Source organism: Mus musculus, chromosome 8 (genome assembly GCF_000001635.26).
Source record: "Mus musculus strain C57BL/6J chromosome 8, GRCm38.p6 C57BL/6J".
Lineage (NCBI taxonomy): Eukaryota > Metazoa > Chordata > Mammalia > Rodentia > Muridae > Mus > Mus musculus.
In genome coordinates, this window is record NC_000074.6 from 77,738,691 (window position 1) to 77,765,794 (window position 27,104).

At 42.8% G+C, this 27,104-nt stretch overlaps 2 long non-coding RNA genes across 8 annotated transcripts in view; one reads left to right on the forward strand and one right to left on the reverse strand.

Annotated features, from left to right (window-relative positions):
• The window catches only part of LOC108167319, a 44,174-nt gene that overhangs the window by 15,106 nt on the left and 1,964 nt on the right, over window positions 1-27,104 (forward strand). For 5 of the 7 annotated variants that reach the window (XR_001778589.2, XR_001778588.2, XR_001778591.2 and 2 more), the window contains 2 exons: window positions 16,697-16,876; window positions 19,361-19,941. This is a non-coding gene — a long non-coding RNA (uncharacterized LOC108167319). Of the gene's footprint in view, window positions 1-16,696; window positions 16,877-19,360; window positions 19,942-27,104 lie in introns of those variants that run through there. The other 2 variants (XR_001778590.2, XR_003947564.1) reach the window with 1 other exon arrangement.
• Gm29845 lies at window positions 21,057-26,074 on the reverse strand. The gene is made up of 3 exons (XR_387790.3): window positions 26,036-26,074; window positions 23,452-23,521; window positions 21,057-21,213 (listed from the first exon to the last, which is right to left on the reverse strand). It is a non-coding gene; the product is annotated as a predicted gene, 29845 (long non-coding RNA).

The following is a 27,104-nucleotide window of genomic DNA, read 5'->3' on the forward strand; positions in this document are numbered from 1 at the left end:
CACACCCAGGAATTCCACTGACATCTAGCTCCTGGCTAATTTTTTTTTCAAGATTTTTAAACTGCTTGTTTAATTATAACACCCTTTTCTCATTGGGTTTTTAATAAGAAAACCAAACCAATAACAAAAACAAAAACAAAAACAACCAAAACAGTAGGAATAGCCCCTGAACCCAAGAAAATGGGAAGCTAAATGGCTGGGCAATCAGGCTGCAGGCTGTAGGTGAAATATTTTCAGAGTTGATTAGTTTGCTGCACTAGTTGATTTTTCTGGAGAGTAGTCTTTAGTTCATTTACCACACTAAAGTCTCTTAAAGGAAAGAAACAGCTTTAACAATGTGTTTACAGCTAACATTTCTAAAAGTTTTGTAATCTTTCTCTCTCTCTCTCTTTCTGAGAGCAGTGCAGTAGGGGCTTAGTCACAGACTTGACTAATGTTTCAGACTGGTTTCTCATAGCAGTATTCTTTGGGAAAAAGAGACTAACAGTTGGGGAGATGGATTGGTGGGCAAAGTGCTTGCTGGGCAAGCTTGAAGACTAAGTTCAATCCCCAGCACTCATGTAAAGCCAGGTATGCTGGGAAGCACCTAACTCCAGCACTGGGAGGCATAGGCGGGAGAGCCATTTGAATGGCTAGCCTAGCCAAACTGGTGAGTTCTAGGTTCATCGAGCGATCCTGTCTGTACACACACACACACACACACACAGTTCACTCTTTCTTACATCTTCAGTTCATTCAGTTACAAATGCAGCTTGTGACACCAGTCAGATGAAACCTAACTTGCTCCACCAACATCGGCTCTCCAGATGCTTTGTCGACAGATATCAGTGGCCAGAGCTCCTCTCACCTCACTGATCACCTGTACATGTCATTACTAGGCTGTAGGATCAGAACTTTTCAACGAATTGCTGTCAGAATAGTAGTAGTAGCAGCAATAGTAGCAGCAACTGCAGCAGCAGCAGTAGTAGTAGTGTATCAAATTGCATCTTAATTAAAGTGTATGTGCTTTGGCTGAGGACAAATAGAGCTAAAGGCTATAAAATTAATGTACATATTAATCATTGCATGACTGAATTATAAATATCTCGTATTTTATAGAACCGATTTTGTGTAATTGAGCTTCTACTGTGTCTTAGGCAGTGGGGCAACACACAGTAATTATAGATTTACCCCCAGGAAGCTAGTATTCTAGCACAGGGACAATACTACTGGTAACCAAAATATATTCAGAACATAGTTTTAGTTATAGATTCTCACTGAAGGTAAAGATTTTGATAAAAGGAGAGTAGATTAAGACAACCGTGCATGTGTGTTATAGACTGGTGTGCAAGAAGGTACTGTAAGGTCATCAGGGAGTGTTTGAGCCCATGGCCAGCAGAGGAATTATATATGTCCCGATCTGACTTAGTATTGGTCATTGGCTGGAATCATCTGGCAGGAATGGTGGGTTTAGTGCAAATAGAGGTGAACTTCAAGTGTGTTTCAAGAGACTTTGGGCCATATGCTCTTGTGGTTGCAACATCTCTGTGGTGTATCCTATAGCGTGGTAGAAGAGTGTTGCAAATGGCTTTCAAGGTTTTGGAAGGGTTTGAAGAAATGAAGAGATTTGACTTGGTTATTAAAATATCACTTTCCTCTGTGAAACACAGAGGACTTAGGAGGACACTGCAGGGTGCGAACACAAAGACTGCTCTACATTAGAAGCAACCGAAATCATGAGACTGGATGAGATTCTGGGAGAATCTGGAGCTAGAGCTATGATATTTATAAGAAGAGGTGGGGATGGTTGTTCTCATCCATGGGGATGGAATGCATTCAGGAAGACAAGTTCAACCAAGGCCCAGTGTTATGTGTGCATGTAAGTTTAACATACCAGTAAGATATATGAATGCTCTCTAGATGGCGGCTGGGTGTCCATGTAAATTGTAGAGGAATTAACCCAGTATAAGGAAAGAATATTTTGGAGTGTGTACTAGGTTTCATCTGTGGAATTTAAAGCTATAAAATTGAGTCTTCTATGGAGAGTGTAACAATGTGAAGTAGGGAGAAAGCGAAAGACAGCCTGGGCTCCACACCACGGTGGTAAAGAACACAGAAGCATAGAGGGAAATCTCTGAGGAGCAGTTGCTGAAGAGGCAGCAGGGTCTCAGAAAACACAGCGAGAAGACATTTCAAGGAAGAAGTGATCCGCTATGTCCAGTGCTGCCAAGAAACGTGGGAATTCTAAACTGACCTCGGAAAAAGCAAGAAGAAGGTCTTGGTGGCTTTGACAAGAATGAGCCAATTAGACTATAAGTGAAATAGGCAGATGGGTGGCAGATGGGTGGTAAACAAGTCTGGATGGAGGTGGACAGAAAATGGGGTTGGGCCACAGTGTGTGTGTCTGTCTGTCTGTCTGTACGGGAATGTTCCAGAGTGGAGATCCAGGCTAAATATTCAGAGTAGGCCATAACTCTTTAGGGCTTTCTGGAAAGAGCTTCACAATACAAGTTGCTCCTCTGTAAGAGAAGGGGGGCAGGGAGTCTTGAGGACAGGCTGGCTAGAGGTACAGACCCAGCAGTGCTTGTAGATTTTATAGTACAGAAAGAGGAGGATGCCATCTGGTTCCTTCTGTTTTCACAGTGAGATAGGAAGAAAAATCATAGCTAAAAGTAAGAAGCAATGTGTGGAGATATATGGGTTTAAGAGCCTGAGGCAGAAGTATCATGGAGTTTAAGGACAGCCTGAGCTACACAGAGACCCTCTGTCTGAAAAATCAAAGAGACTAAGAAAGAAAGAGAAAAAAGGAGAGAAAGGGGGTTTGAGGATGGGTTGATAGAAGACTGAGAAGAAAAAAAGAGAAGTGTTGAAATAACCGTCTCTAGTGCTAAACCTCAAGGGAGTGGGAGAATGACCAGCCTTAGAGGGTATAAGCGAAGACTGCCAGGCAGACACAGGACTCGTCTGGGAGGGGGACCAGTGCTGCACATAGATCACTTTAGCAGTTGGTAGCTCTCTTTCTGTTGTGTACTGCAGTGGTTCTTAGCTGGGGGAGATTTTGGCCCCAACAGGGCATCTGAAAAGGCCTGAGGGCATCGTTCGTTGTCAGGTAACTGTGAATAAGGAGTGTGGCATTATGGGTTGAAGATCTACATAGCACCTTCCTTTGGCAGCCACAGCACAGTACTGGGGTTGTGTGTTTCCTGCCAGTGGGGAAATCAATGGGAGATGCTGAATAAAGAAGAGAGTGTGTCTGATCTATTGAAAAAGTGAGGTCAGGGATGTTGAGAAGCAGCCTGGAGGGCACATCCTCTACAGCTGAGAGGAAATCACTCCTGTTCTACAAGGAGTCAGTCAAGTCTTAAAACTAGGTCAAAATTCAAGTGTGCCAAAGAAAAATAGCAGCCCAACCTTGTCATGAAAAGGAATTAAACAGAAGGAGGGCTCCTGAGCTCTCTTTTCACTTTTGAAGACCAGGTCTCACTGATGTCTTCAGACTGAACGTGAACTCACTCCATAGCCAAGAGAGACCTTCAACTTGTGATCCTCCTGCCTCAGACTCAGGCTCTGGTACGGCTGGAGTCACATTTGGTTCACAAGGCCCATAGATAGCTTTCTTCTTGTTGTTGTTAACCAAGACCTCATTTCTAGAATTGAATCCCTAGATAAGCTGAAAAAGGACTGATTTATAAATCCTCTGGGTTGGCGACAGTACTGGAGAGGGGATGGTTTATATAGTGTGCTTAGACACTCAAGAGGGCAGTACTCGGTGTCAGAAAATAATCACTAGCATCCTGTAATCTGTGCTGTGGGTTGAATGAAAAGCTTCCCTCAGGCTCCGGTGTTTGGACTCTGTCCCTAGTTGGTGGTGCTGTTTGGTGAAGCTGTGGAGCCTTCAAAGGTGGAGCCTGGGTGGAAGGAGCATATCCCTGGGGTGGGTCTTACAGCCTTATAGCCTGGCCCCACTTCCTGTTCACTCTCTGCTTCCTAAATTCAGATAGCCAGCCTTTTGCTTTTGCTGCTGCCTTCCTGCCTGCTGCCAAGTCTCGTCTCCCCTCCCCTCCCCTCCCCTCCCCTCCCCTCCCCTCCCCTCCCCTCCCCTCCCCTTTTCTTCCCTGAGCTGCCAGTTTTTGGAACTGTAAGTTCCCTTAAGTTGCTTTTGTTGGGGATTTTGTCTCAGCAACAAGAGAGTGACTAACACACTTGTGAGTTTTCCCTTTTGTGCTTTCCAGCTATGAGGTCTTGAGCAAATCCCTCAAAAATCTCCAAGCAAATTGTCCTCTCTTCCCAGGGTCTTGTGCTAATCAGACGGGCATCAAGACAGATGAAAAACCTCCTTATTCCTTATCTCCCACACCACCTGGCCAAAGATTAGATTTTAAAAATTGACAGAATTCCTGACTTCCTTAGAGATGGTTCCTTGAACACAACTCTTCATTGTTAACAACGAGACATTATTATATGAGAAAAGGCAGATGGAAATAGTAAGCATTTTGCTTAATGAATAGAAAGATGCATTCGATCTGACGGAAAGGATAGATTGTTTTTCACTGGCGTTTCTAGTTATGCCTCGGCAAAGGAGCCATGTTGGAGGTGTTTTTATAGAAAGTTTCGAAGAGTGAGTTAGCTGTGCTTAGCATGGGTCTGGTCCAAATCCTCTCTGTTCATCGGTGTGGGTGTGTCTTTTCTCTAGAGCCAATGTTTAGGACTCACCTTTTGGTTAGCTTTGTACACCTAGTGTCAAGTGAACAGCCTTCTTCTTCTAATTAGAACGCCTAACTAGGCAGTAGTCTGTGTACATCAGTCTTCAGTTTGAGAATTTCTGCCAGGCCAGGAATTGTAAAAGAAACAATGCAACAATGTTGAAGCCAGGCCATGAAAACTCAGGATTCATCTAGACCCAGCTAATCCGCCAGGGAAAATAACCTTGGGGGATATTTATTGCAGGGGAAAAACAAACATTCTAACGAACCAGGTTATGTTCAACCCCATCCAGCCCTGCTGTGGCCTGAAGTTAGGAAAATGGAACCTTCAAAGGACAAAGAATATGGTGGCCAGAGGGGAACGGCATTCCAAAGACATACAACAGGATAATGGATGCTGAACGGGAGGTTAAAGGCTAAGACTGCAGATGTGAAAAACTAGTTTTTAGATATAAGTACAATGATTAGCTTATCAAAATATTTGGCCTGGTAGACAGACATTAAAGATGCACCACATAGGGAGATAAAAAATGTGGATTAATTTAATACGGCATTGAGCATTAAAAGTCTTCTTTTAAAAAGTGGTATTTTCAAAGCATTTGGAGAATAATTTTTAAAAGAACATAGAGAAGAAAGGTTTACTTTATTACTTAGCATTCACTGGTTTTCTTGACTTGATTTGCTTTCTTAGCTGCAGCCCTGGTTTTGGCCACATTTACAGCATTTTCTCTAAAAACAGTCTAATCTCCTTGTGTCTACTTTCACATTGTCTCTTGGATCCATGTACTTTGAACTGGTTCAGACCAACTTGGATCCATACGACAATTAGATTCTTTCTGGTGCCTTTAGAGGCAGTGATGTTGGCCATTTCCTAATCAAGACACTTCTAAGTTATAATGAGAAGTCATCACAGAGGAAACTCTAGAACATATACAGGACATTGAAAAAAATCAGAGATCCTTTGTATGCACCAATTTTTAAAAAATAAATGACTGTCTTCTCATGAAGTAGGGTGGGAGGAAACATTTGAAGTGATATGCATTGTGTACATTAGCATAACCACTATTAGCTTCATCTGTGGAAACCTACTCAACTACTCACAGTAATTCTAAGAAAGCCCTCCCCCACCTCAGCCCTAACCACCTGTGGTACTGGAGAGAGTCAGTCCAGAAGTCATGAGAGCTGGAGAGCGGCCCCTGTCTCTCATAGGCTACAGCAGGCCCTGCACTTTGTCTGGGCAACACAGTGGAGCTGACCCTGATGACAAAGGCATGGGTGAGCCAGCCCCGAGAGTGTGAGAGTGTGAGAGGTGGCCCAGCCCTTTACAGTTGCAGCACTTTGGAGAGTGGACCTCACCCCTTGACTGGGCAGCACAGTGGAGCTGGCTCTGGAGGCTGGCTCTGGAGGCTGGCCCCAAGGACGTGAGAGTGGAAGAGGGTGGCCTAACTAGAACAGTGCTGGAGAGTTCACTCTGGTGGTGCTGATAAGGAAGAGCTGATGGGTTGACCTACTCAACTGTCACCCAGGTCCAGAGCTCTGAGTTGGCCCACCCCAAAATCTACACCATCTGAGAGCTGTTGAGGCATGTGAAAGGGCCTGTCCTGCTGATACAAATCTGTAAGATCTCCATGGCACAGGGCAGCAACCAGGAGAAGTCCTGATGTGGATCCAGTATTGATGGTGTCATAGACGCCAGAGACCTCCAACTAGATCAGTGACTCATGACAAGGAACATTTGCAAGTAAAGGTGAAGATGACTTTGTTACCAGAATGAAGATGTGTGGACAGAAGGGTATACCTTGGGACACACTGTGACACACTACAGCTTCCAGGATGAGATGTTTTCTATGCTCTTCGTTTTTGTTTTTTTGTCTGTTTATGTGTTTTTATTTTGAGGGGAGGATGGGAATTGCAAGGACAGAGGGGATGGGAAGGTGATTGGGACTGGGGTACATGATGTAATATTAACAAGAATCAATAAAAAGTTAAAAAATCGTCCATTCAAATACCGTTTTTATCTGCATCATGTGAGTTTGATATGGAAATTTTTGTTATTATTGCTGTTGAGACTTAGTACTAAGGCTTTTATAATTTCCAAATGGATTTTATCTCCAGAAATATAGTTTTAGTTTCTAATTTTTTTTCAGACTTCTTGAGACCTATTTCTAGTTTTGTTGCATGGCTCTCCATAGGGTATCAGTCCTAGTCCTGCTCTCTCTTTAGGTCTTCTGCCCCTGCTCAGAGATTCTAGTCTAGTGAGTTTTTTCTTTTAAAAATTTTATTAGCTTATTAAAATATTAATTTATTAGTATGCATGTGTATATGTGTGTGTGTGTGTATACAAGTATAAGTTTCTGTTTGTCATGTGCATGCAGATGCCCTTGGAGTCCAGAGGGATTAAAAACTAAAGTAATAGGCAGTTGGGAGGCACTTAATGGCTCAGGGAACTGAACTCAGATTCTCTGCAAGCACAATGAGTGCGCTTAACTGCTGAGCCATGGCTTCAGTCCAAGGCTATTGATTCTTTTTTAAATGATTATTAAATATTTTAATTGAAATAGAATTGCATCACTTTCTTGGCCCGTTCCTCCCTCTGCACGCCCTCCACTTCAGTTTCCCTCCCTCAAACTTCTTCCATGTATCTCCAATCTCCAATTGCTAGTAGCCTCATTTTCTTATATTATATTTATTGCACAAATATATCCAATTTATTAACAACCCACTGAGTCCATTTTTGCTATTTTCGTATATACAACTTCGAGGCTGACAACAACTCAGCAGCGGACAACCAATAGGAGGAAGAAGGCTCATCTCTGGGAGAGGCTAAGCCTCTTTCTCCCAGAAGTCAATTGTTGCTGGTAGGTTTTTGCCTAGGTGTTAAACCCTGAAATTTTTTTCTCCTTCTACATTAATAGATCCATTGATTTTTTTTGCTCTTGTTCCTCTCTTGTTTATATAGACATTTATAGGACAGTGCTTCACAGCAGACATCTGCCATTCAGGCTCTTAGATTCTTTATGCCCCTCTCTTCCACAATGCTCCATTAGCCAGAGATGCAGGAGCTGTGTAGCTATATCCACTGGGGCTGGCTCCCCATGATCCATCGATCTCTGCATTGGGTCCAGTTGTGTTTTTCTGTGATGGTTCCCATTTTCTGTAAGGAAAAGCTTCAGTGAGGTGTGGTAGTCATGCTTACCTCGTATGCTTCCAACTTTTGTTATTTGTTAATATTGTGTGTCACTAGACTTCAGATTCCTGAAGAAATGGGGGCGTCTCTTTTTGGCATAATTTGGGTACATATTTTCAAATGTCTGCTCGGGGAACACCCATATGTAATGAAATCCATAAAAAAAATGTTCCCATGATGTGTCGAGTGACTCGCCCAGAATACAAGCACTGTCCGAGTTTTTGTAAAGGGTGCCTTAGGATCTCAGGCTGCAGTCACGAACCCGCATAGGGAAGGAGGGTCCCTCAGCTTGGTCTCCTCAAAGTCAGTTCTCGGTAGAAACAAAGCAAAACAGAACAAAATAGAACTTTAGCTAAGCGAAGCTAGTAGGAAAGCAATTTCAGACGAGGAATCTAAGGCCATGACCTACACCTGCGCCTGCGCCCTTTCGTAGTGCAAGCTTCAGGTGGGCATGGAAACGGAAGTCAAGGCTATTGATTCTTAACTGGAGATAATGTGACCCCTTTCAGAAGACTTCTTAGCCCTCACATGGCTGGCCATGTCAGAGTTTTGGACTCCATGTGTAAAGTGTTCCAAGATTTTTCTAAGTTTGATGGTGATGTTGAAACTGCTGTTCTGGGGATCATACTTGCAAGGACACTGTCTAAACTCTAAGACTTCTCGTCATGACCATTTTTGTCCAATAGTTTATGGGTTGTTTTTTGTTTGTTTGTTTTGGTAGTTCATTTCAAACTCTTTGTGTCTCTAACATCACTGTTCATTTTTTTTATATATATATAAGAAAGAACTCTGCAATGTTCATCAAGCTTCTGATTTGCTGCATTTTCTTTCTCCAGGCCTTGAACTCTCTACTTCTACTGATTTTCTCATCAGTATTTAAGGATTTTTCAACCCTCATTTCACAGTCAGAGGCTCATAGGTGTGCTCAGTCACCCATGTTCATGGCATTCGTCTACATATCCAGGAGTATGCTAGTCTCTGTGTAAGCTTTAAATGCTTTATGGCTTATTTTAACACATGCTTAGAGACTTGCAGTAAGAAAAACTTCCCTTTCCGTCTGTCCCATTGTGTCGATTATTGGAGAATGTGTCCATTTGAGACGTCAACTTGTCTTCAAGTGAGTGGATACCTGAACACACCAGAGCGGGATGAGAGCATAGGCTCAGGTTGTGTATCAGTCTGGAATGAGAGCATAATCAACAGAAACATAGACTTTGAGGCTGTGAGAACGAAGCATGGGCTCTAGGACAGGGTTGGAAGAAGAAAAGAGACTGGGGGGGCTAAGCTTCAGGAGATGTAAACTCGGACTGCTGGAGGCAGGAAGTCCGAGGAAGATTCACATGTGTCGTAGAACTGACTTCAGAAAATCATTCTCTCAAGTGATCATTGTCTTTGCAAAATAATTTCTGCCACATCTGTCAAGGACAGGGTCATGTTTGGTATGTGCTGTGCTCAGGCTCAGTTCAGAGCCTGGGTTTATTTTATTTTATTGTATTGTATTGTATTTTTTTTTCTGATTGCTTAGATTCAGAATATGACACTTCATTGATCTAATCTTAATAATTCTGTTCTTTTCCAATAGTCCTCGTTCATATCTTTTTTTTTTTTTTTTTTTTTTACCATGAAGGTCTGCTTACTAGTTCTCTTCACAATTTGAATGTGTCTTGAGTATATAAATGTGTGTGTGTTGGCTGGTTGCCAGTGTGATACACCAGCCAGCCTTTCCATTTTATTTCTACATCAAGGAACTGTGACATTCTTACCAGTGTTCTCTTGTCTGCCTTTCCCTACCACTTTCCCCATAGCTGGGAAGACCTTTGTGTCCTGCAGGATAATAATAAAATGCTACTCTTTGAGTACCTCCAAGAGGTGTATAACTTCTCTGAGCTTCTGTGTTCTCATCTGTAAACAGGGACAGTATCATCCATCCTTAAAAGTTGTTATAAAAATTGAGTGATTGCCAGACAGTAGTGGCACATGCTTTTAATCCTAGCACTTGAGAGGCAGGGGAAAGGGCAGGGGCAGGGGCCCAGGGGGGCAGGGGCAAGGGCCCAGGGACGCAGGGGCGCAGGGGCACAGAGAGGCAGAGAGAGGCAGAGAGGCAGAGAGGCAGAGAGGCAGAGAGGCAGAGAGGCAGAGAGGCAGAGGCAGAGGCAAAGGCAGGTGAATCTTGTGAATTCAAGGCCAGCATGTTATACAGACTGAGTTTCATGATAACCAGGGCTACACAGAGAAACCCTGCCTTAAAAAACAAACAAACAAACCAACAAACAAACAAGTTGAATGATTTATGGCTAGCCTGTGGTACACAGTAAACATTTATGGATGTTAAGATAATGATGATGACGATGATGATGATGAGGCACAGTATAGGTCTTCCCTGGTCCTCATCCATCTCTCCCTAGTTTGGTCTTTATTGACCGTTTTACTCAAGTAGTAATTTACTCACGACATGAAGCTGAATGATGGCTTTTTGCTAACTGGGAATTATTTGAAACTCAACATTATATTCTTGTGGTTTGAATGAAAAATGTCCTCCCATCGGCCCATAGGGAGTGGCACTATTAGGAAGTGTGGTCTTGTTGGAGTAGGTGTGTCATTTAGGGGGTGGGCTGTGATGTTTCAGAAACTCCAAGCCAGTCCTTTTTCCACTTCCTGAGGAGCCAGATGTAGAACTTTCACCTCCCTCTCCAGCACCACGTCTGCCTGCATGCTGTCATGCTTCCTGCCATGATGATAAAGGACTAAAACACTGAATCTGTAAGCCACCCCCAATGAAATGTTTTCCTTTGTAACAGTTGCCTTGGTCATGGTGTCTCTTCACAGAAATAAAACCCTAAATAAGAGATTCTTCTTTAACTATTAAGGATGAGGGGACATAACCAATAGTTAAAGATTTAAGTGACCTTAACATATCTTGTTAGTGTCTGTTGATTCAAGTGTGGTTGACAGCAGTCACCAAACCAAAAGTTGAGAAATCCGGTTAAGTAGTTAAACCAAATCAAATCCTATGGTGCAATTGACGTGACAGATGGATGTACATTGACGAAAATTAAGCAGCATCAGCATCGTCCTTAACCACAGTCTGAACACTTGTCCTTATACCCACAGATAAGTGTGGTCCTCACCCCTCACCAAGGAGACAGAGACCATTACAGAGAACCACAGCCAAGTAAAATGCAGAGCACACAACTCCAGCATCTAAGACTCAGGGAGTCAATGAAAAACAGGAAGAAAAATGATGCTCAGAGCCACAGGAACAGGGATTTTGCTGGAAGATTGTGTCTCTTAGGGATGTCATAAGCCGCACTCATAAAGTCTCACCAACATGAGCCACTAAATGTGAGCTAAACAGGGACAACAACAGTAGGTAAGCTGATGTGGGTAGGGAGCCCCAACCCTACACAGAGAACAACAAGCCACTAAGGAATGTAGCGAGCAGGAAGAGCACACCAAAAGGGTCAGCACTGAAAGCAGGCATAGAGGTAAGATTATACAGACTGAGCAGGCTGTATCTGCACATCTAAGAGAGAGAGAGAGAGAGAGTGTGTGTGTGTGTGTGTGTGTGTGTGTGTGTGTGTATGTGTGTATGTAAAACAACAACTAATAAAAAAGAATTTGAAAAAGAATAAGGAGAGGTATGGGAGGGTTTGGAAGGATGAAAAGGAAGGGGAATGATGTAATTATAATCTCAAAAAATAAAAAATTAAAAGAAAAAAAACAAACAAACATTAATCAAGATCCCATGTTAAGTGTCAGTTTCAGTGATTTGGACTTTCCCAGGGTGAGTGAAAGAATCTAAACATACCCTACACGCTCTGTAAATCAACATGGTTGACAACAAACGGGAGCTGGCGGAAGCAGATCCCTTTTTCTTTCTTTCTTTTTTTTTTTTTTTGAGGAATGAAACGAACAACTTTTCCCCTTTGCATATATTCTTTCTGCCTACAATTTAAAATCAACCAGTCAATAGGGCAGTGGAAAGGATCTCTGTGATTGTAGCTGTTAGAGTTTGGCTAGGACACGGTAGAAGTTATCAAAAGGCTGTTACTGCCAAGAACTAATGATTCTGCCTTTAATTGACATGTCTGGGCCAAATTGTCTTTAGAGACAGTTGTTAAAGTAACAAAGAGGTAATAATTATTTACTCCAAAAAAAAAAACTACATGCCCAGTCTTGGCAGGCTTGTAATGAACAAAATGTTCAATGGCTCCTTTAACTTTAAACTTAAATGGAATATTAAATCGTATTCATTAAATGTAGGAGAAGACCTTCAGATGACTAAGTTCAAAGAAGGTTAAAAAAAAAAAAAAAAAAGAGGTGATAAATGTACACAGCCCGGGTGAATGCTCAGCCCTATTTAAGACCATAAATTACCAAACTTCCTGCATTACTCCTCTACAGTAACACTGTAGGCTTCCTCTTCCCTTCCCTCCCCTCCCCTCCCCTCCCCTCCCCTCCCCTCCCCTCCCCTCCCCTCCCCTCCCCTCCCCTCCCCTCCCCTCCCTTCCCCTCCCCTTCCCTCTCCTCCCTTCCCTTCCCTTCCTCCCTTCCTCCCTCCTTCCCTCCTCCCTTCCTCCCTCCTTCCTTCCTTCCTTCCTTCCTTCCTTCCTTCCTTCCTTCCTTCCTTCCTTCCTCTTACAGAGAAAAGTCTACTTGCTGAAAACTTGCAGTGTGTTTCTGAGTTGCTTTGTTCTTTCTTATCTGTAAAATTGGTGTTGAATTCAGTAATCTCCATTCTCTAAAATTCTCTGTGAACATAACAAGGACCTTCATTTTTGCCTTTTCTCTTTCCCTCTTTCTTCCCCTTTCACCTTTCTCCCCACCCCCCTTCTTGGCATTTTTTGTTTCTTGCCCCATTCTAGAAATCTCTAAATGTATCGTTACAGTACTTTGTGAATGGCACTGTATTAGCACTTTGAACTTTTTCCATTTAATTTTCCCCATACTTCTGGTGATACCTCTTTCCCATGAGCAAGGGGACTGAGGCCACAGCCTTGTCTCTTGTTCATTGTCACAGGTCCAGGGAGTAGTGAGAACAGACCCCCTTTCAAATGAGTGAAGTGTCATCTCTCCTCTTCATTTACCTATGACAGGAACGGTTGTAGGACTTTAAGTCCTTATATGGATACAGTTACAAATGCTGTAACCTAACACAAACACGAGGCATAAACATAACACATATTTTATGTTTATATTAATATATAATATTTGTATAATATGTTATGTGACTTTTTCTTTGTTCTTTCTTCTCCTCCTCCTTTTCTTTTTTTAAAAGACAATACATCTCATGTAGCCCTGGTTATCCTGGAACTCACTCTGTAGACCAGTCTGGCCTTGACCTCACAGAGATCTGACTGCCTCTGCCTCCCAAGTACTGGGATCAAAGACTATGTCATCACTCCTGGCTTGTGTGACTTTTCTCAAACTGCAAATACTCCTACTTATATTCCAGAGTTCCTAAAGTCTTTGTTATTTTTCTTCTTGGCTTCAGCAATTAACAAAGGCTTTTCAACAGTTTCTAATCATATTCATCTAAAATTCACCTTTGCCATTTGCCCCTGGGGCCTCTGTGTTCTCTGTCTTTGTCCCTGTCTCTCAGTTGTTTGGCTGGAAAATTTCCCTCCCATTTCTTGGTTCTCTGCAGCCCTGGCTGGAGAGTGGGCCTTGACCTTTTGCAGACACACTTGACTACTATTGCACGGAACGAGAGCAGCCATCCCCCCTGCTTCTGACGTGGAAATGGAAACAAACAACACTCCTACAGGCTTTGGACTATAATAAAACAGCAAAGCTTCCTTAAAGTCCTATTGGCACTATTATTCTTTTGGCTCAATCATTTATTTACTAAGACACTGGCAGTTTCCTGTAGCCTTTGGTAGATCTGAAGACAAAAGCCTTTTGGTAGATCTATTGGATGCTACACCAGACTGGCATCTCTTCTGGGTTACAGTGATGATGTTTGCTTATGTGTCACTTAAAGCCAGACTGTACCTTGTTGCTTACATTCTTAGACACCTTTCTAAAACAATACAATTGTAGCATCACCAGCACCTACACTATTGAGCTCAAACAACATTTTGTGTCTTTGAAAAACACAAATACAAGCCACACCCTCCATGGTGACGTCTGCTGCTCATTACTGTTTAATCTGAGGGCAAATCCTTTTAGGAAAATTTGTTACCAGAAGCAAAGGCTTTCCTCGCTGAAGTGCGTGCATGCTCCCCTCAAGCCTTTGTCTACCTCACTGTTGCCCTTCACTCACTAGGCTGCCAGAAAGCTTGGGGGCTCAGACTGAGTGAGCCTCCTGTAAAGTTCGTGCTGGGGATATTTGTTTCTTTCTTTTCTGGTTTTGATTCCAATGATGACAATATTGCTTTATAATCAGTTTTACAAGAAAGTCACACCAGATTCCTTTCTCTTCTGAGTTTAAGAGGAAAGAGTGAAAAGGGTTTGTTTCTCTGGGTGAAAACAGAATTTACATTTTTAAAGTAAAAAAAAAAATTGCTTCTGGGATCTACTTCTTTGGCAGTCATTTAGAACTTGAGCAAATTTTACATGGAAACACATTTGTATCTAGCCTTACACACTGACTCTGGATCTGAGTTCTTAGTTTTATACCTTTCCTGGAAAGGAGACAATGGGTTTTCTTTTGGTTCTTTAGGTAGCCTCGGCCTATGACTTCTGGGACACTCCTTTCCAGAATCTTCGTTCTTTCTTGCTTCTCTTCCTAATGGGCATCAGGGTGTGTGAGAAGAAGTTTCCACTTTTCATAAGACTCTGCTTTTGTCTTTTTGGGTTAGTCAAGACAATTCTCAAAGTAATCTCAAGTTTATTTCCTCAATGCAATTGTACCACTGAGCCCTGACTCCTCTGTTTATAACTTCCTTAAGCTCTCTAAGTCTATTCTAGAGTTCTTTAAAAAGCATAAATACTAGCCGGGCACTTGGGAGGCAGAGGCAGGCAGATTTCTGAGTTAGAGGCCAGCCTGGTCTACAGAGTGAGTTCCAGGACAGCCAGGGCTATACAGAGAAACCCTGTCTCAAAAAAAAACAAAAACAAAAAACGAAAACAAAAACAAAGTATAAATACTACATATATGTATATCTGTATGCATATAGTATGTATATGAAGCATGAAAACTCCACAGCTATTATCACAGTCAAATGGAGAGAAGGTGGACGCTTTCCCTTTAAGATCTATCACTTACTGTAACCCATTGTAAAGCAACTGTACTTCTCTATTGCTGTGATAAAACACCACGGCCACTGCCATTTATAGAGGAAAGAATTTGTTTGGGGCTTTTCATTCCAGAGGGATAGAATCTGTCATGGCAGGGAGACATGGCATCAAGTGTCAGCCACAGTGGCCAGAGTAGAGGCTGAGACCTCAGATCTTGGACCACAGGCAAAAGCAGAGAGATACGATTAGAACTGATGTGGGTCTTTCAACTCCCAAAGCTGGCCCCCGGTGACACACTTTCACCACAAGACCACACTTGTAAAATCTCTCCGGCCATAGCCACCAGTTGAGGACCAAATGTTGAAATACACGAGCCAACTGGAGATGTTCTCATTCAAACCACCACACTCACTCTCTTAAGCATACCTGCTCTTCCTGGTTTTGTTCAGTATAAGACTGAGAGTATTCAAAAGGGCTGTTAGACAAGGAAAAGAAATCAAAGGCTGCAGGTGATGCTGTGCATCGGAAACCTCAACTCTACAGAAAGCCATGAGAACTCATAAATAAATGCAGTGAAGTTGTAGGATATTAAACTCAAAACACAAAAGTTGATAATTGTTCTAGAAATAAGTAATCTAATTGTGAAAAATTAAGAAGCAAAACCCATTTATGATAGATACCATGAAAGTCTTTAGAATCTGGCTGAGGAGGTGGCTCATTTAACCTCTGGATACTCTACATGGACAAAACGAACAGAACAAAACAAGCTCCACTACGTTACAGTGTGTCAAAGACTGGAATGCAGTAGGTCTGGGGGGGAGCTTTTCTGGTCATAAGCAGAGGAGGTCAGTCATGCTTTATCCTGTCATGGTCTACTCAGGTAGAGCCTCCTGTAAGAACTGGGTATTGGAGACACTGTAGTGTATGCAAGACAGTAGTTGAAGATAACAGGAATCAGTTTCTCGAGTGTGAACACATCCTGGTACTTATTAGAGTGTCCCTGGACAGGACAGGACAGGACAGGACAGGACAGGACAGGTGTCTATGCTCTTTCCCATCTTTGGGTTCTCAAGACCCGAGACACCATATTACAGTGGACAGGGAGAGCCTGCTGTGAGAAGAGCTGTGTAGCTCTTGTGCCTGAGGTACTGCTTCTGTTGGAGGGCGTTCCATTGCTCTTCATCCATCTCTTTTAAAGAATTTATCTTGGCAGGTGTTGTGTTAGGTGCTGAGGGGGGGTGAGACCGGAAACTGAGCTCACAGATAATGAGAAACGCACGAGGAGCCCCACCCTGAAATGTAATCAGATGAATTCATCTTTGTTCTTTGTTCTGAAAACAAAGGATCGGAGGTGGGTTAGTGAATGTGTAAGGCTTAAGCAGTGAGTGCAGGTCACAGAGCCCTTTTGGATGAACCTGTATGTGCAAGGCAGTAGCAGGAGTCAGTGTGTAGTGTGGGAGAGTGGGCAGGGGCTGAGTTATGAAGGAGTTACTTATTTATTTACTTGTCATTTGTTTATTTATTCCTTTATTTTATTTTGCACCATGTGAGTGAATTTATTAGTTTGATTTCCTGAACTCATTTAGATTATTGAATGTGAAGTCACTTTAATTACCTACAACCCTTTGTTTTGGTTTTGAAACAGGATCTGACTGTGTGGCTCTGGATGCTGCCTTGCCCTCCCGAGTGCTGGAATGGCAGTGCTTTGATACCATGCCCAGCTACCAGTTCTTGTGATTCTTATGATACCTCATCAGGGTGGAGTTTGGTAGCTTTGGAAGCCTGTTCCAAGAGAGAAAACCAGCCCGTATGCTTATAGACTTAAGTAAGTAATTCTAACGATCTTTCCTCTCTAGTCAGGAGTGCAGTGTAACTGGAGATCACAGAGTTTGTGTTGTCCTATGGACCGAACAGGCACGGGGAATGTGATTCATAAGTATTTGGAGTGGGATGGAATCAGGCCAAATGCTTCTAAGAGAGATTCCCAAGGACCATGCTGTGGTGAATGCAGAAAGCTGCAGTTGCCTGGTGAACCATAAAGCTCATGGTTAGATTTCCAAACAAATAGCAAAGAAAGGAGATTAACCCCTAAGTCTGTGGGGAGGACGGATGGGTAAGGGCAATGTTCCCTGCTCAGTAGGACATCAGTGGAGACTTTGCAGTTGGAAGAAGGTATAACATACTACAGAGTTATTACACCTTCCATGAAACCCCAGACTGTATTTGTCCTTATCACAGATTTTAAGCACATAAGCTCTCTCTTTACTATGTGAGGTGATAGACGTGATAATCCATTCAACTGGGAAAACTATTTCAGGATATGTGTCAGAACATTACATTGTACACTTTAAACAAACATGAATTGTCAATCGTCTCAGTAAAACAAGAAAAACATACTTCTACAAAATCATGAAGACCATTATTATTGAGAGAGAATTATTTCTCTAGGTCAGTGAATTCATTTTTTTTTTTTTTATACCGACTCCATGGGAAATTAGGAGTCTAGAAAGACTATTTTAATGGTCCCCTTCTCTTTTATACCTATACAGGAAGTGCTTAAAGTAGTTAAGGAACATTTTCTTACTTCTCAAATGTCTCAAGTGGTCATACTATAAAGAAGATGGGCAGGCAGGACTTCCAGTGGAAGGAGGGGGACATCGACACACCCACAAAACCTTCAACCTAAAATTTGTCTTGCTTGCAAGATGTACAGAAATAAAGATGAAGCAGAGACTGAAGGGATGGCCAACCAATGACTGGCCCAACTTGAGACCCATCCCAAGGCAGAGAGCCAACCCCTGAAGTGGGGCGTGGCCCAATGTTGCTAGTATTATAATGTTAATTTTGGTCCCCAAAACTGCTTAGTCTGCATGTAAGACACTGAGGGACTCTGCCCCCAGTTGGTTCTGATTGGTAAATAAAGATGCCAGCAGCCAATGATTGGGCAGGGCATACAGAGGCAGGACTTTTTGGATTCTTGGGCTTGAGACAGAGAGGAAGGAGGAAGAAGATCCACCATGCTGGGATAAGGAGAAGAGGAGAGACACCATGCCTGAGAAAAGTGGGTCACAGGGAGGCATAGCCAGCATGTGAAGGCGCTGGGAGAGTGTGGCCCAGTTGGGCAGTCCTCTGGGTTCAGGGAAGCCAAAGTAGATATAGATTTTATCAGTGGAAGATGGATTAACCACATGGAGGTTAGGAACTGACCCAAGTGTTGCACAGTTTACAGCATATCAAAAGATAAACCGGTAAGAAGGACACATGCTCCACTATGTTCATAGCAGCCTTATTTATAATAGCCAGAAGCTGGAAAGAACCCAGATGCCCCTCAACAGAGGAATGGATACAGAAAATGTGGTACATTTACACAATGGAGTACTACTCAACTATTAAAAAGAATGAATTTATGAAATTCCTAGGCATATGGATGGACCTGGAGGGCATCATCCTGAGTGAGGTAACCCAATCACAAAGGAACTCACACAATATGTACTCACTGATAAGTGGATATTAGCCCAGAAACTTAGGATACCCAAGATATAAGATACAATTTGCTAAACGCATGAAACTCAAGAAGAATGAAGACCAAAGTGTGGACACTTTGCCCCTTCTTAGAATTGGGAACAAAACACCCATGGAAGGAGTTACAGAGACAAAGTTTGGAGCTGAGATGAAAGGATGGACCATCTAGAGACTGCCATATCCGGGGATCCATCCCATAATCAGCTTCCAAACGCTGACACCATTGCACACACTAGCAAGATTTTGCTGAAAGAACCCAGATAGAGCTCTCTCTTGTGAGACTATGCCTGGGCCTAGCAAACACAGAAGTGGATGCTCACAGTCAGCTATTAGATGGATCACAGGGTCCCCAATGGAGGAGCTAAAGAAAGTACTGCAACCCTATAGGTGGAACAACATTATGAACTAACCAGTACCCCGGAGCTCTTGACTCTAGCTGCATATGAATCAAAAGATGGCCTAGTCAGCCATCACTGGAAAGAGAGACCCATTGAACTTGCAAACTTTATATGCCCCAATACAGGGGAATGCCAGGGCCAAAAAGTGGGAGTGGGTGGATAGGGGAGTGGGGGGGAGGGTATGGGGGGACTTTTGGGATAGCATTGGAAATGTAAATGAGGAAAATGCCTAATAAAAATATTAAAAAAAAAAAGATAAAGGCTGTCTGTGTGTCTTTCATTCGGGAGCGATAAGCATTGAGGCAGGTAGAGAACCTGCTGCTGGACTTATATATAAAACATTGCTACAAACTCCTGACACTATTAATGATACTCTGCTTTGCTTACAGACAGGAGCCTAGCAAAACTCTCTCCTGAGATGCTTCATCCAAGCAGCAAATAGAAACAGATGCAGAGACCCACAGACAAACATCAGGTGGAGCTCAGGTATTCTTGTGGAAGAGGAGGAGGGAACTTGTAGAACTGAACAAGCCATAGGGGTCAAGGACACCTACATTGTCAACTAACCTGAGACCATAGGGTTTCACAGAGACTGACCCACCACCAAAGAGCATCATCAGGGCTGGACATAGGCCTCCCCACATTTGTCTTCATGTGGGTCCCCTAAACAGAAGGCTGTCTCTGACTGTGTTGCCTGCCATTGGATCCCCTTCCCTAACTGGACTGCCTGGTTAGGCCTCGGTGGGATGACCTATTCTGAAAGCCCATAGTGGTTTCTCTGGCGTCCACAGACTTAAATGGGACAGACGGAAGCAGCTACAACAGCTGTCCGCCATTACAGCAACTATCGTGATCATTAAAGCCTCTTCTTTCATTGTACTTCAGTTGTGGGTAAAATTCAAGGGAGCTTAGCAGGAGGACCCCAGATTAAGGGTTTCCCAACCCCCGCCCGTCCGTCGTGATGTCTGTGTCTCATCAGCAGGGGCAGCTGGCTCAGCTCTTTCCTCATCATCAGTCTAAGTATTGCCTTGAAGGCTCGATGTGGCTAGCATGAAAACAGTGGACCCCAGGTAGAATACATCACTCCAAATGACGTGGGCAGGCTAGCACAATCAGTCGAAAAGACTAAAGTCCCTTCTGCAAGGAATTTTACCTCAAGACCATGATACCTTCTGCATTGCAGATCCGGGCTTGCCAGACTCTTTGTCACTGACTGTAAATATCTTCCTGCCAGTTCTGTTCATACAGAGAAGGTGAACTTGTGCATCCTTCGTGGGTTTGTCTGTTGCTTCCATGTCTACTCAAACTGGAGTATTCCTGAGAAGGCAGAACAGGATGTACACTCCCTAATGTCTAGACTTTCTCTCTAGGGCATTGCTTTCTACAAGAGGTCAAGAGAACAACAGGCGGGAGGCACACAACGGTTTTGGCATGCAGTGTCCAGAGCAGAGTGATCTCTACGTTTAGCTTCACATTCTCTTTCTCCATCATTCTTTCAGGCTGTTAATGTCACGTTCCGTCTGAGCTTGAGTTGATCTCTTTGCTGGGGAGAGTGTAAGTTTCTTTTATTAGCAGAGATCATATTGTCCTGACCTTTTTTTCCTTCTGGGGAAAGGTGGCCAGAATTTTACAGATGATAGATCAAGATCTTAGCGTCGGATTTGTTCTAAAGTGAAATAAACCTTACAGTCTTTATATTCTTTGATAACTAAGCTTGCTCTGTTCTTGCGGTGCTCCACAGAACCGTATACTCTTGTGATGACTACGGCAGCATGTGGTCTGTTAGCACTTAATATGTAGCTAACATAACCAAGGGCCAGGATTTTACATATTACTTAACTTCAAGACGTTAAACTTAAGTAGCTCAAAAGGCTAGGAGTTACCATACAGAACAGCACAAAGCCATCCGAGTGTGTAAGTCAATCTTTAGTTTATTCTCATCCAAGTGATGATTTAAAAATATCCCCCTCCTATACATTTCTACTACTCCTGAGGGGCTGGGGTTGCCAGCATCTGCATCATCTTTCATCTTGTGCACTTAGGGGGTCACCCCATACTTGCTGCACGACTGTTATCATTAGGGCCTGTGCTTCAGAGCTGAGAGCAGGGGAGGCACCGAGGCATCTGCCACAGGCTGACACATACTCACAGTCTGTTCCAGGACATCTGCCTCCAGGTGCGTGCATCATCTGCTCAGGGCAAACCTGTTGCCTCTGCTCACAAACTTCTCACTTCTTTCTTGCTGTCACGGGAAGAAGGGGTTACATGTTTGAATCCGAGAGGTTTCTTAAAATTAACAATCACTGGGGCTGGAGAAATGGCTTAGTGAGTAAGTGTGTTTGGTGTATAAGCCTGAGGAATAGAGACTGGATCACACCATCCACCTAACAAGATGGAGGGAGTCCTGTGTAAACCCGTTTACTCAGCACTGAGAGGGGCGAGATGGGAAGATGGCTGGGTTTGCCTGCTGCCAGCCCAGCCAGAGAAAACAAGAACAACGTGAGCTCTAGGGTCAGTGAGAGATCCTGTCTCAGAGAAATACGGTAGAGGGTGATAGGGGAGGGTACCAATGCCTTCCAGTGGGCGTCACGTATGCAGTTACACGTAGCCCACCCCAACATGTGTTCATACTCTAAACAATCCCCTCCATCATTGCTCAAGTCAATGTGCTTGGTTGTACTTTATGTGATTCTGTCCATTGATCAAATTATTCCCCAACGGACACTTCTTGGCTTTTTGCTTATTATCTGACAGATCCATGATAACTTATTGACTGTATTACCTGTGATCCATGCCTCTCATTTATACAGATTAGAATTGAGCACCCTTTACTTGATACTTTTCTTTATTATTTTTCAGGGTGAGAGTTGCAGATTGTGTAATAGAGACTGCCGCTGGCCCTCTGGCCCATGGGCTTCATTCATTTGTTCATTCACTCACTCACTCATTAGCTCCTAAACATGACTCTGAACTCCTTGACTTTCCTGATGTCATCAGGAAAGCATCTTGCAAATCAGTGTGTTGAAAAGCCCTCCTAGGGGCTGGAGAGATGGCTCAGCGGTTAAGAGCACTGATTGCTCTTCCAGAGGTCCTGAGTTTAATTCCCAGCAGCCACCTGGTGGCTCACAATAATGGGATCTGATGCCCTCTTTTGGTGTGTCTGAAGTCAACTACAGTGTACTCATATAAATAAACTAACTAACTAACTAACTAACTAACTAAATAACTAACTAACTAAATCTTGAAAAAAAGAAAAAGAAAGAAAAACCATCTGGTTGTTGAGGACATGGCCAGGTAGCATAATGATCGTGTTGACTTGGCATTAAATGGAACAACTCAAAAATTCTCTGTAGATTCATAAGGTAAAGGTGGCAAGAGCAAGGACAGACATTGTGGCATGTGTTTTTGTGTCACTGTTAATTGTAGAACACTTTTGGGTCTATGCCACTTTTTTCTTTTCTTCTTTTCTTCTCTTCTCTTTTCTTTTCTTTTCTTTTCTTTTCTTTTCTTTTCTTTTTTTTAAAAGACAGGGTCTCACAGTGTAGGCCTTGTTGGCCTGGAACTTGCTATGTAGTCCAGGTTGGACTTGACCTCCTGGGAATCCACCTACTTCTACCTCACAAGTGCTGGGTCAAAGACTGAGCCATCCTGCCTGGCGTTTCTTTCTGATCTATTTCTTCTCATATGCCCTGCCATACTTTCTGCATCTCTGTGAGCAAATGGGAACTAAGAAATGGTTTACATCAAACGTAAGGTTTATTTAACTATGATCCAAATCAGAAAGTGCTACTGTATCCATGGATTTGCCTACTAAATAATTTAATTAATTTAATGTGTATGAATTATTTACAAGCATTAACATAACTCTCCACCCCCACCCCCGAATGATCTCAACTCAGAGTCGATGGAGAGAAGATGGGAAGAATCGTCACATTCATAGGTCACAAGCTGAAATTCAGTTTGGGATTTGAAGTCTGTGTTAGTTTCAATCCTGGTTTGCTGGCTTCCTTTCATGGGGAAGATGGCAGCAGTGAGTAGGGAGAATGTTCGAGTGCTGATTTCTGTACCCCCATATCTGGTTGCAGTCCTTATTTTAAGTATCTCCTGCCTCAATGTTGTGTAAGCATTTATTCCCCATCTATTCTCTGATTTGTCAATAAAACCTGATTAGCCAATGACTGAACAGGGGAGAGAATAGGACAGGACTTCTTCCTAGCCAGTGGAGGGGACAGAAGAGGGAGGAAATAGGGATTAGCCATGAGAGTTCAGGAGACCCTATGAGAAAACAGCTGCAGCAGAGAAAGCCATAAGGGGATTTTGACTGGGAGGCAGCCAGATTACTTTAAGAGATGAAAATAGAGTAATACTGCTCAGTTGTTGTGCCCTTAAAGCTTGTTAAATATAATGGTCCAGTCTCGATTCTTTGGAAGCTAGCTGGGTAAGCTGAAAATTTTAGCACACTTATTAAAAATATACTTACAACAGTGGTATCAGAGTCAGTTGTAGCCCAGAAAGTGTGCAAGCCTCCTGGACTCTTCCTGGCAGGTAGCCTTGGTAAGTAAGACATACCAGTTAGTTGGTACTTGTTTATCGAAGTTACATTCAATGTATAATATTAAGCTTTGGAGATCTTGCTCCAGATGTCTTAGCTCACAAGCAGTATGCAGTAAGCAGTATATGACCAGTACGGTTTTTAAAAATAGGTACAAATAAACCTCACACAGACTAGCTACAACTTCCCCCGCCTTCTTTGGAGACCCAGTATGCATGTGATATTCTGAAAAATCTATAATTCCCTCACACCCTCTTCTTGGTGATCTATAAAAAACTTGATACTGCTAAAGCTGGGTCTGAGCAGCTTAACTTCATGACACTGTGTTGTGTGATGTAACACAGCACAGAACAAAGCCACCCCAGCTTTAGCTTTACTGTGAGGGTGCTGATCAAGCAGCTGCACTCATGGTGGCCACGACTAAAGTGGGCAGTGGCTGACAGAGCAAGATCCAGAGCCAAACCCTTTCCCTGTACCTCTCCATGCCTCTTAGGATTTCCTGGTGTCAGTGTGTCCTGGAGTCAGAAGGAGATTGCTATTGCTTGGGACTGCTGAACACACATGAAGTGATCGGGAAAGTCGCTACTCAGTGATAATATATAAAGTTTTGCCCCATTTACACACACACACACACACACACACACACACACACACACACACACACACACACACATGCACACACTCACATATGAATCATATTGCTTTTGTCATATTATATTTTGTTCTTTAAGAAATACAGTGAAGTAAAATGGGAACTGCATGCTATTAACTGTTTCTCAGGAGCACGACTTAATGGCTGCACTCATTGTCTTGTGTTGTGCATGCATTACAGCATCTCCCCATTTTCTTATGCTAGGATTTGTATTTTTTCATGATTCATTGACTTAAGCACTACTTCCTTGTTATTGCTTCATATAGTATGGAATCTTTCTTCACACAAATTGCTAAATGTAATTCCAGAGACGATGTGTCACCCATGCCCCAGGCAAGCTTCTCACAGGACTCCAGCAAGCATTGAAAACTAACATTAAAAGCTGCCCATTTGTTGCAAAGATAAACAATTGTTTTAGTGGACTTATTACTTTAATTGATTGTTTTAACTTGCATTTCTTTACGTGGTCATGTGAAACTTCATGCAGTTAGAAAGTATTGCTAATTAATTAATTTTAGCTCAGCTCTCTGGACCCAGGGCCTTGCACAAGCCCAGAATGTTCTTTCCATTGAGTTATGTACCTAGGTCCTTCCCACTTATCTTAACAGTTAACAAACATGCTGAAATTTTTCAAAATAATAATAATATATTTCCCACAGACAAAGTTGAAAACTTTCATTGCCAAAATTCTTCAGAAAATGCAGAAATATACAAAGAAAATAAAAGCCCCCTGTAATCCCATTGGTCAGGAGAATTTAGTGTTGACACTTGTGTTATTTTCTAGATGTACATGCCACAGCAGTAACTATGTGATCTTTCCTGGGGCCAGAATGGAACCTGACATTATTTTTATAACTAATTTTGGTCAACCAAATTCACATTGTGGGACAGACTGTGTAATGTTTTGAGGAACGTGGCCTTGGACGTCAGACTCCCTTGTCTGAGATCACAGCCTTGTCACTTATTAGCTCTGATCTTGAGCAGCTTATCCATGCACGTTGCACCCTCTCTTCTAATGTGTAGTGAGGAGCTCGGATAATAAGGAATGACGTTAAATAGGAATCATGGATAGTCTCTTCCCAGTGTTTGAACTGCAAGTGATATAAAGTGTGCAAAACACTAAGAATGTGCATGTCCCTGGTAACACTCCACAAAGGTGAACCTTCTCTTCTTATATAAATGGTAGACTTCTGTTTGTAGGAGGGTAGCAGTATTCTGTGTTGTCATTAGTGCTGGTCCACGGTGTGACTCATCACAGTGTGTATTGAATCTTATTGAAAACAATCTCGCTTTGAGGTAGTTTTTGATCTTAACACTTTATACAAAGACTGGTAGTGGAACAGCTAGTTGTTAAAACTGCTATCTGTCTCCCTATGAATTGTGGCCCTGCCACTTGCTGGACTTGATTAAGTCTTACACATTTCCTGTATAAATTACACATAACGAAATTATCCTCAAGGCCTCTATTAGTTCCTATTGCTGCAAAACAAGCAGAGTTGAGAGTGATTGCCTTGCTGACTCGTGATTCTGTGGGCTGGCATTCTGCTGAGCTCAGCCTTATAGTTCTCTGTCCTTGCTGCGGAGCATCCGGTGGCTTCCGACAGCTGTGAGCACAGCAACAGTGGAATGCGCTCTGAGTTGGCCTCCCTCACACGTCCAGTGCTTGATGCTGCTTATTGAATGACTGTAAGTCTTCAACAGGCTAGCTACTTTCCTCAAACGGTGCCAAGAGTGGAAAAGTAACAGATTTACTTTGGAATACTTTTGCATTTATGATATGTCTTAGTTTCTCTTCCTGTGAAGAGATACCATGATCATGGCAACTCTTACAAAGGAAACATTTAATTGGGGTCGACTTACAGTTCAGAGGTTTAGTCCATTATGTCATGGCAGGAAGCATGGCAGCATGCAGGACACGGTGCTGGAGAAGGAGCTGAGAACTCTACACCCAGGTGGAAGGGAAACATGAAGAGAGTGAGACACTGGCCCTGGTTTGATCTTCTGAGACCTCAAATCCCACCTCCAGTGGCAAACTTCCTCCAACAAAGCCACATGTACTTCAGCAAGGCCACACCTTCTACAAGTGCTACTCCCTATGGGCCTACGAGGGCCATTTTCATTCAAATCATCACAAGATTATAATGCTTAGCTTTAAATAATTTCCAGCAAAAAGCCACCATTCAGCCTTACATCACAAATAAATTATCCCATAAATAAAGCTGTCAATAAATGCTAAACTAAGGAAACATTATGAAGGCAGACCAACAAAATATGTTGATTTAATAGATATGAAGCAAAAGAAGAAAGAGAATGGAGCAGACTTATAACCCTTGGAACTTGGGATCAAGAGAACAAAGACAGTCCCTCTTTCCTGTATCCATGTTAGTCAGAAAGGACTTGGAGGGACACTCATGGAACAGTTGTGCAAATAGAAACATTGTCCCTGCAAGTCATTGTCATGTGTTGTGAGAACTTACCTTTGATGCCCTGGAGAGGCCAGTTACATCTGACTACAGGTTCTGAGACAGCTGTGTGAATACAGGTCTTCAAAAGTAGCAGTTTGGGCAGAACTAAGTCTCCAGGGTCTGAAGAGGGCCTGGGTTCAAGCAAGCTGTCTACCGAGGTCATGTGAAGCAAATGAAGGAAGCCCAGAATGCTTCCTAGGCACTTTGGTCTGCCAGAAAGCATCTTCCAGAGGCCAGATCATTATGGCAACTGGATGGCAGGTAGGTACACATGGAACATTTCGATTTCAATCAACAAAAACCATGCCTGGTACCATGTCATAGTTAAGGCTGGTGATGCTGGGGTCAGTGCAGCGCTGCTCATTTGTTACATTTTGTAGGTCTGAGATGACCTCACTCATATGATTAGATGATGTTCATAATTACTGCATGATTGGAGGGGGAGAGTTTCAGGAGTTCATGTC